We start from the raw sequence: 9,666 nt of genomic DNA, 5'->3' as shown, positions 1-9,666 counted from the left end.
AAAGTTTGACCAAGGGAAGAAAACATTATTAACAATGGGATTATCTTATAAGAAAGAGAGACCCTAAAAAATAAGAAATATAAATAAATAAGGAAGTGAGGAAATATTTCATAATGTTTGATTTGCTTAGAATGGCAAAATATTTGAAAAAAATGTAGTGATCATATTTTTTAGCTCAACATTAATTAATAGAATGAAAATATGTGAAAGGGTTGTAGTCTTTTTTTAAATCAGTTTTACAAAAGTGGCTGCAATGCATGATGAGAATTTAGAAAACTGCTTTTGTTTTCTAAGAGCAGGAAGTTGGTGCCTGCAGTGAGGGAGTGACCTCAACCATATGAGGCTATTGTTAATATAAGGAATCATGAAATACATTAGGCGGTGTAAGTAAACACATTAAAAGTGAAAAAAAAAAGAAAATTAAGTGTGTCAATATCAAAACAAAAGAACACATGCATGTTTCTCTTACATGGCTTTGATTTACTAACACTCATCAGCCTTTGAGGCAAAGATGAACTTATGAAATATAAAGAAAGGTCGCTCAAGCAGCCGAGCATCTCCATCAGACCAGACTAGCTGTGGTTTTAAATGAGGGCCTTTTGAGCCAGGACATGCTTTGCTTCAGCGCTTGGAACAGCAACTTTGTTTGAAGGTGACCTAGGAAAAGAAGCCATATAAAGAGTCCTGTTCTGTTCATGCTTCCAAAGTGATCAAGATATCAAAGTGCTACAAACTTATTAGAAATTCAGTTCACTTTCAATTGCTCTACAAAATTTATATATCCTCCCATTAACAAAAAGATCAAGTGAATTGTGAAGATTTGGTACTTAGCCAACATGTAAACTTTGCTAAATTTATATATATATATATATATATATTTAAAAAGACATTTCTTTATTTCCCACAGAAGCTCTCTTGTGTGACTGGATCAAGATCTATAATTTTAATGTTAATTGTGAAACGGATATTAAGTTATATACTCAAAAATGTTAAGATGGTGGTAAAAGCAAAACCTTAGCTGAATTAAATTTAAAAGACTATAATTGAGCAAAAAATAGTTTGTGAATCGGGCAGCCTCCCAAGCCAGAGCAGGCTTAGAGACTCCAGCACATTAGATGGTAGAAGATTTATGGACAGAAATAGGCAAGTGACATACATAGAATTGAGGTACAGAAACAGACAGATTGGTTATGGCCAGGCATTTGCCTTGTTTAAGCATGGTTTCAACAGTTGGCCATGTTTGATTGGCCAGAATTCTATTGTCACAAGGGTAGACTACAGTGTGTTTATAACTCTAGCTTATAGTTCATGATGTACAGAGAACATTGAGGCTGAACTTAAAATATGCAAGGAGGCAGCTTTAGGCTAAGCTTGATTTAACCATGGTAAATTTTATTATATGTGGTTTTAATTTACTATAGTAAATTAATAAATACAATATAAAGTTTCAATTTTACATTTAAATATGTTGACTTTAAACTATATTTTCCAGTTATTGATGTATAGTGGAAACTTTTCTTTCAGTAAAAGTTCTTAGAAGTGCCACATGATTCTTTGCCTTAACTACAATACATCATCTATAGTTTCTGGTTCTATTTAAGTTTTCTTTAACTTAAAGAGCTTTGCAAAGCAATTTTAATGACAAATACTTTTAAATTTTACTTTTCCCCCTAAATATTTTACAGTAATCTCATCTATTTCAGCCTTAACGACAACTTTTAATTTTGTTTCGGGGCTGAACAATTTAATATTTGAACTCTACTTAATTAATTGGACTTAGATTTTTAAGGAAACAAAAACCATCATTTGTCAGATACATTTTTTGTTCACATAACACTTTATTAAATTATGTAAGTAGTCAAGGAATTCAACTTCAAATATCACGGGGATTAAGTTTCAACAGATGAATTTGTATAGGCTGTAGGACACAAACATTCAGTACTGGGAGTAAGAATTTATTACAGTAAGCCACAAAATATAAACCTAAATTTCACCAAGAATGAGCATTTGATGACATTCTTAAATTTAATTGTCAATACACTCACCTTTTTCCTTCTGTACTTTTAAAGTAATGCAAAATCAGCAAACGCACTTAAAGTTTTTACTTAGAAACATTATATAATTAAAATCATTCAATTACAAAAGAAAAACCTCAACCTAACTTTTTTTTTTTCTTATTCAATCGATTTTTTTTCTTTTCAACTGCAAGAAAACATCTGAATTTAAAAGTAGTGGTCTGCTATAGTTTGTATTTGCAAATTTAGTAGCCATCCATTAGTTTAACAAATGACTGATAATTCATGATTATGTAGAATGATTTGTTCCACATGTCCTTACTACTTTTGTTATCTAAAAATGCCTTAGTCAGAAAAGACTGACAGGCAGGGGGCAGGGTCTGAGCAAACTGATCCTTGACTTATTCTAATTTCACGGTTATTAATGTAGGTTGGCCAAACTTTGTGGGTATTTTTTAAAAATTATTTATTTTACTAAAGCCAATATTGACAAAGCCGTCCACTCAAAGACCTTTATGAGATAAAGTCCACACTACACTGAGGAAAAACAAAGAGAATGGTACACAAATTGAGCATAATGGGGAGAATGGAGGTAAATATCAAAAGAGTGTGGGTAGAGAGTGGGGCAGGCAGGACATCAGAGCCAGGAGAAAACCATAGAAGAGGAAGCTTTGTGACATAAAATAAGCTATTCTGAAGATAGCCTCCTCCAAAAAGTTTAATGAAACTAAATTCACATAAACTCGAGCCACAAAAAAGTTTTTAAGTTAAAATCTCGAACAAGTTAATGTAAGTTAAAATAGAAAAAAAAGAGCAGAAAGTAAGTGAAATGCTAGAGTTGGTCTGCTCTTTTATTCTACTTAGTTAATGATTGCTGGTACTGAGCAATACCAATGATATGTTCTTTCTGCCTCTACCTCTGCAGGTTATATGCCTGTATTTCTATACCTGTAGTATTTTTCTTAATGGTTACTTAGAATAAAAGTGTGAAGAAGACCAAAAAAATTAAAAACTCAGCAAATGCACTTTGTTAACTAGAAAATAACTTACTTATAGTTAAAATTAGCTATTTCACGTATATCCTGAAAAGTGGTAAAGTATGAATCAAAGAGGACACCTTGTGTCGGTGAGGGGAGGCTACTCCCTAATCCGCTTGACTGTTAGTGTTTCAATTTTCTTCCTTTGAGCAGAGGAAGGGGAGTCTGAATTTATTCATTCCCACTATTCACGGTCTTTCCCACATTATACCTGCAACTGAGTGCCTTGAATAATTAGATGCTACGAGGTCCAAGTCAATGTGGCAAGGCTAAGGCGTGAAAATATATAGTTTACTTATCTGCTTAATAAAAATTAAATAAATAAATAAATAAATAAATAAATAAATAAATAAATAATGTGAAAATATCCTGTGCGATTCTCAAAAAGTTCTTGATGGTACAAGTCAATACAATCTCTATTTGTAAAACGTGTTATCGACTCAAGATCCTATCTTTTATCAATTGCACGACTCCTTCCCGGATTCTTGTATGGGTTAATGCCTTAACCCTACTTGACTAGGTTCGTTTTTTTTCTCTTAGCTTACATTATTTTGTAATATAAACCATGTAAACTTTGGGTAATTTTATTTCTGCAAACTATGAAAACCTCCCCCACACCTCTCCATCTTACTGACTACAGCAACTCAGCATAGTGTTCAAATGCATGTATACTTTCAGGCCTAAAAATTACATTATTTATATTTGGTCTTTATGCCAAAATTAATATATTGTTCTTTACATTGCTGTGTGTATAAACCTACATGGTACCACATTTTAAAAAAATACAATCATTTCTTATTATTTTTCTCATAGCTCTCCATTATTGATGTGGACAAATTTGTTTGCTTTGTGAGAATTTGATTATCCTCAAAATTAGTAGCAAATTGTAACCTCTATCACCTGTGAGAATCTACAAAGCTGTATAAACTTTTTAGGCCCATGATTTACTTAATTAGGTTATTTTCCCAATTCTTTTCTCTGTTTTCGTTGTTTTTTTTGTTTGTTTGTTTCTTTGTTCCCAAAATATTACCAAGAAAAAGAGACAGGGTGTGCTGCTGTGTTGCCCAGGCTAGAGTACAGGCGTCTCAATCACAACTCACTGCAACCTCCACCTCCTGGACTCAGATAATCATTTCACCTCTGCCTTCTGAGTAACTGGGACCACAGGCATGTGCCACCACACTGGCTCATTTTTATTTCTTATTTTTCTTATTTTTATTAGTCTTGCCATGTTACCCAAGCTGGTTTCAAACTGTTGGACTCAAGCCATCCTCTCACCTTGGCCTCCCAGTTTTGGGAGTACAAACATGAGCCATTGCATCTGGCCTTGTCAACACATTTGCAACATGATGACAGTCAACTTGAGCTGATATGCTGCTGTTTTAGATGGGCCGTGCTTCATGGATCCCATGCTCCCCCTTCCTTCAACATTGAGACTATCTTCTGTTCATCTTTACTGCCTTGAGTTCATGACCCTTAGTCTAGAGAAAGTGTTTGAGAGTATGAATATTAATTTCAAACTACTATTTCTACTTCTCCAGGTGAAGTGATAGTCAATGATAATTTATATTTTTAAGAAGATGCACTCTTTCATAATTGACACAGCTTTAAATTAGCCTTAGCAGCATTAAATGACACCTTTGAATTAAGTTTTCAACAAAACAAATAACAATTTTCTGTTTAAAGTAATCAGAAAATTCAATTAACCTGGACCATTAAATGAACACTAGAGTTATTAAAATGTTTATTTTTTAGGAATAAATGATGTACTCAATATGCAAGTCAATTTTAAAAGTAAAATTTCTATAAGAAAAATATATCTTAAGTTTATTAAAATTATATATTTCAAATATATTTTGTTTTTACATTAAGTGTAAAATTAAAATAGTCTAGTTTGAATATGTAGATATGTATTTAATTATTAACTATTTATTAAATTTCTAACATACACATCATATCATTTAAACACAACAAACCTCTTGTGAATATCCAGAATGTTCAGGGTATAAATTACTCTACATAAGTGTCATTTTAAAACTGCCAACATTGTTTTTTCACAATTAATTTAAATGCAGATTATCATTAAGAATTTTCATTATTAGGTCAAGTTGTAATAAAATTAAGACTATACATCCTACTCATGAGAATAAGTTTCTTATTTGAATGACCCTGGACTATTGTGATTTCAGGCTTTCTAGATATTATTTGTTCAGAAAATTCTTTCAATTTTACATTTAACTCCTACTCATCTTCTCATATGCCAGAACAATTATTATTATTTTTTTTTACCACGAGGCTCTTTAAGTTTATACAATTAATACATTTTTACTATCAGTATTGTGACATAAAGACTGTCATTCAGAGTCTTTTTGACTATCTAACACTCTGTTAATGAGTTTGTAAGGCAACATGGACAAATGTGTTAGTGCACCAATTTTTGTTTTAAATTGTGTTTTTTCTATAATAAGGGTGAGAAGAAAGCTTTGGCTTCTAAATTTGGAATGATGAATCTTTATACTTATTTACTTACACTAATAAGATTAAGGATAGAGGAAGTGTACCTTGAATGTAAGGCTTGAAACAAGACAATACAATTAAAAAATTACAAAGTCTGTGTGTTACGCTTGTACCTACTAAACAGATCCCCAAATGGCAGAATAATAAAGTGGAAAAGTAAAAACGCTGAAATGAGAAGACCTTTGTGGGTTTTTTATTTTGTTTGTTTGTTTGTTTTGAGACATGTTCTCACTCTGTCACCCAGGCTGGAATGCAGTGGGTGATCATCATAGTGGCTCACTGCAGCCTCCACCTTCTGGGCTTAAGTGATCCTCCCACCTTAGCCTCCTGAGTATCTGGGACTATATTGCATGGGCTACCATGCCTGGCTAGTTTTTATTATTATTATTTGTATAGATGAGATTTCTTTATGTTGCCTAGGCTGATCTCAAATTCTTGGGCTCAAGCAATCCTCCACCTTGACCTCTCAAATGCTGGGATTACAGGCATGAGCTACTGCCCCACCAAAGACCTGACTTTGAATCTTGGGTATGATATTTACTAACAAAGACCATAAGGAAGATATTTAACATTTCCTACCCTTGATTCACCTGCCTGTGAAGTGAGCAGAAGAAAGACCTCACAGGTTTGTGAAGATGAATAAATTTTGTCAAAATGAATAAACAAAATAATTAAAATCAAAAAGAAAATGCTAAGCTGTACATTTAGACAACTGATTATTTAACTATTTTTAAATAGAAGTTTTTAAAAGTAATTGCCTATTTTTGGTGTTAGTTGTATGTGCTGACAACTCGAAAAACCCATGTATCATCTTTTAGTCTCTTTCAGTAAAGTATTGTAGACAATCCTTATCTGTGGAGGTATTACTAGGATTAGTATTTGTAAAATGTTTCAAAAGCCCTTTATTAGGTATAAAAATCATTGCACCGTAAGAGATATGCATGGGTGTTTATTATTAAGTAAATGCTCTAGATAATCCAATTTAGTGAGATTGTAATGACTGACTGGTTAATACAATTCTATTCCTGTAATGCTTATTGATAGGTAATTTTATATGAGGAAGTGAACAAAAAGAGTTGGTATAATAAAGCTGGGGTCTGAACAATAGAGCTCAAGATGATTATCTATAAATAATCTGAAAAGATATTTTATTTGATACACTACAGGTGCATCTTTTTCCTGACCCTGACATTTAGAATTAAAACTATCATAAGCAACAATTTTTACTAGTTTTTAGGCTCAGATAAGAATGACTCATGCATCCATATGTCTGATTATTCCTATATCAACCATTTTACCATTCATAGAAACCCTGGACTCCTTACTTTGTTAACAAATTGAACAGTGATTAAAAACACAACACAGTGATGAAAACAGTAGAAATTTTAAGTCAAAAGAAAATTTAATTTCTTAAGCCTAACCAAATAAGAAACAAGAACTAAATAATTCTATACAATTGGTTGTTGGTAATTAAAACAATAACAATAACAACACTAAGTTCCCTGGTACGGCTAATATGGAAATAGAATTATCAAATTTATACAATAAAATATATTTCATTTTAGGTTTCAAAGAAGAAAGCAGAAAGCAAGCTTAATGCACTAGCAAGCATCAAGTAGAATGGAACATTGCAAAGGCAAAAGGTGAAAATAGTTTTATCTCTCAGACGCAAACAACTATCTCAATCTCTATTTTGAGCGTATCATTGGTGATTTCAAATGTTCAGAGAGAAGCATTCTTAATCATTACTTAATCATGAATATAATTTCAGAAATAATCACCTTAAAAAACAGGCATCTTCACCCAAAATTAAGGCTTATGTTAGGATAGTAATATTCAATCTTCATGGAAACTAGTCTGAGATAAAAGAAGTTAAACTGAACATTAAGATAATTTTGCTCTAGTTTCATGCTTTTCAGTATTTGAGTGATCTTGGAACATTCCTTTGTCTTCTCTGCCTCAGTCTTCTCATGTGTGTCAGGGATGATAATAGCTATAACCTCTAAAATCTAAATTACTAGATTGTTGTTGTAATATAGTGATATAATGCGTAAACAAGTGCTTACAAGCTGAGTATAATGTGTATGTTATTTAAACATGATATTCAATCACTTTATATCATAGCAACACATTTGCCAGTGTCTTAGAGCTTGCTATTGAAAATGAAGCTGTTATTAGCCATCATTGTCCATATCTTACATTTGATTGCATTTGGCTGAGCAACTGACTAAAGGAGGGAAAACTACTAACTGGACAGTAAGTAATATGAAATAAAAGTAACTCTAGCCCGTGTTTCAGAGGGAGCAATAAAAAATGAGAATTGTGTGGCTGAATTTGCAAGTATGTTCCGCACAGTATTGGTAACAATATGGGAAATAAGGACAGTAAAATTTAGATGAAGACAAATGTCAAATTAAAAAATTAAAATGGTAGTATCACAACTGATTTTTAATTATTTTAATACGTATATACAATGATACGTTTTTAGGTCTATGAACATATGTGTACTTATGCATATTTTCATGTATAAATATACACATATGTATATTGTACGTGTGCATAAAAATCCCTGTGTGTACTATGCTTCTGTGTGTATGAAGGGATTTGATCTAAGGCAATCGTGTAAACTGGTTACAGTCTCCGTAAGGTAAGGTTAATGCTACCAGGACTGATGTTGGAGCTTGAAGTTAGTAAGACAGACCAGTAAGGAAGAGAAGATAAATTGGGAGAGAAAACTACAGGATGGAATCCATAAACTCAAGCTGGAGGCCACATGGATGGACTGAAACCTGTTTCAGTTCTATTCACATCCATCCTTAGATTTGCTGGTGTCCTGCAGAAGCTGGCACCTTATAAATGAGACTAAGCACATTCTCATTTCTCCAAGAGGCAGAAAAGCTGACGAAGAATCAAGGAGAAGGTAGAACATTTGTAGGTATGGACATTGTCTCACCCTAACGAGGTGAATCCGTGGATAAACAACAAAATGTGGATAAACAACAACACAACATGGCTAAGTCTTTACTTCTACCCTCCAAATCTCCCACTAGAATTTAATCTGAGGCTCATGCTAATCAGAAGCATGTAGGAGAGGGAATTCTGAGAAATTCATTTCAGACTAACTGAGTTGACACATTACAAAACTACAACTTAATATAGGTAACTTCGACAGTATACTTCCAATCTCCTGAATTTCTCTCTCTGTTATTGCCACGAATTTTACTGCTAAATATGCTACAACGCATAGAATTTTTTATTATTTTTGCTTTAAATCAATAAATGTTATTTTAAAGACTTTATAACTCAGAAAAATGGTTTTGTATTTAACCTGTTTTTTTGTGCTCTCTATTCTTTTGTGTTGATGCAAATTTCCATCCAGTACGATTTTATTTCTTCCAAAATTATTTCCTCTAACATGTTTTCTGGTAAAATTTCTTGACTTTTGTTCTGAAGAAATCTTAGCTTTGATTTTTTTTTTGCAGTAAATTCTCCTAGGTTTTACTCAACTGATAAAAATATCTTTATTTTAAATTTGATTTTTAAATAAGATTTTGCTTAGGAAATAATTCTACATTGACATATTTTTAATACTTTAAATTATATTTATATGGTGCACATAGTTCTGATAAAGGGTATATATACTTCAATTTGTATATTTGTTCCTCTATATGTAATGTATTTACAAAAGATAAATGAATATATAGGTTGAGGTAGATAGATACACATAAATAAAAGTAGATATATTTTCTAGATTACTGAAAATCTGAATGTGTGTGTATATATATATGTATGCATATATTTGTACACAGTGAAACGGTATAGTATTCATTGGAGGTAGGTTGTGATAAGTTAGACGTATTTTGTAAATCTCAGAGAAGCCACTAAATAAATGACATAAAGGAGTGCAGCTAATAAGCTAAAAAAAGTCATTAAACAAAGTTGTTTAACATCAAAGATAGACAGAAAAAAAGAAAAAAGAATAGAGGGGAGAAAATAAAATAAGTAGGTGCCAGATAACAAAGCAGCCATTTTATCACATATAAATAGCTTAAATCTCCATCTAAAGGCAAAGATAGCCAAAACAGAAGAGAAAAATG

This window comes from Mandrillus leucophaeus, unplaced genomic scaffold, assembly GCF_000951045.1.
Source record: "Mandrillus leucophaeus isolate KB7577 unplaced genomic scaffold, Mleu.le_1.0 Scaffold477, whole genome shotgun sequence".
NCBI lineage: Eukaryota > Metazoa > Chordata > Mammalia > Primates > Cercopithecidae > Mandrillus > Mandrillus leucophaeus.
The sequence above is the reverse complement of the archived record's forward strand: the minus strand, read 5'-3'. Positions refer to the sequence as shown.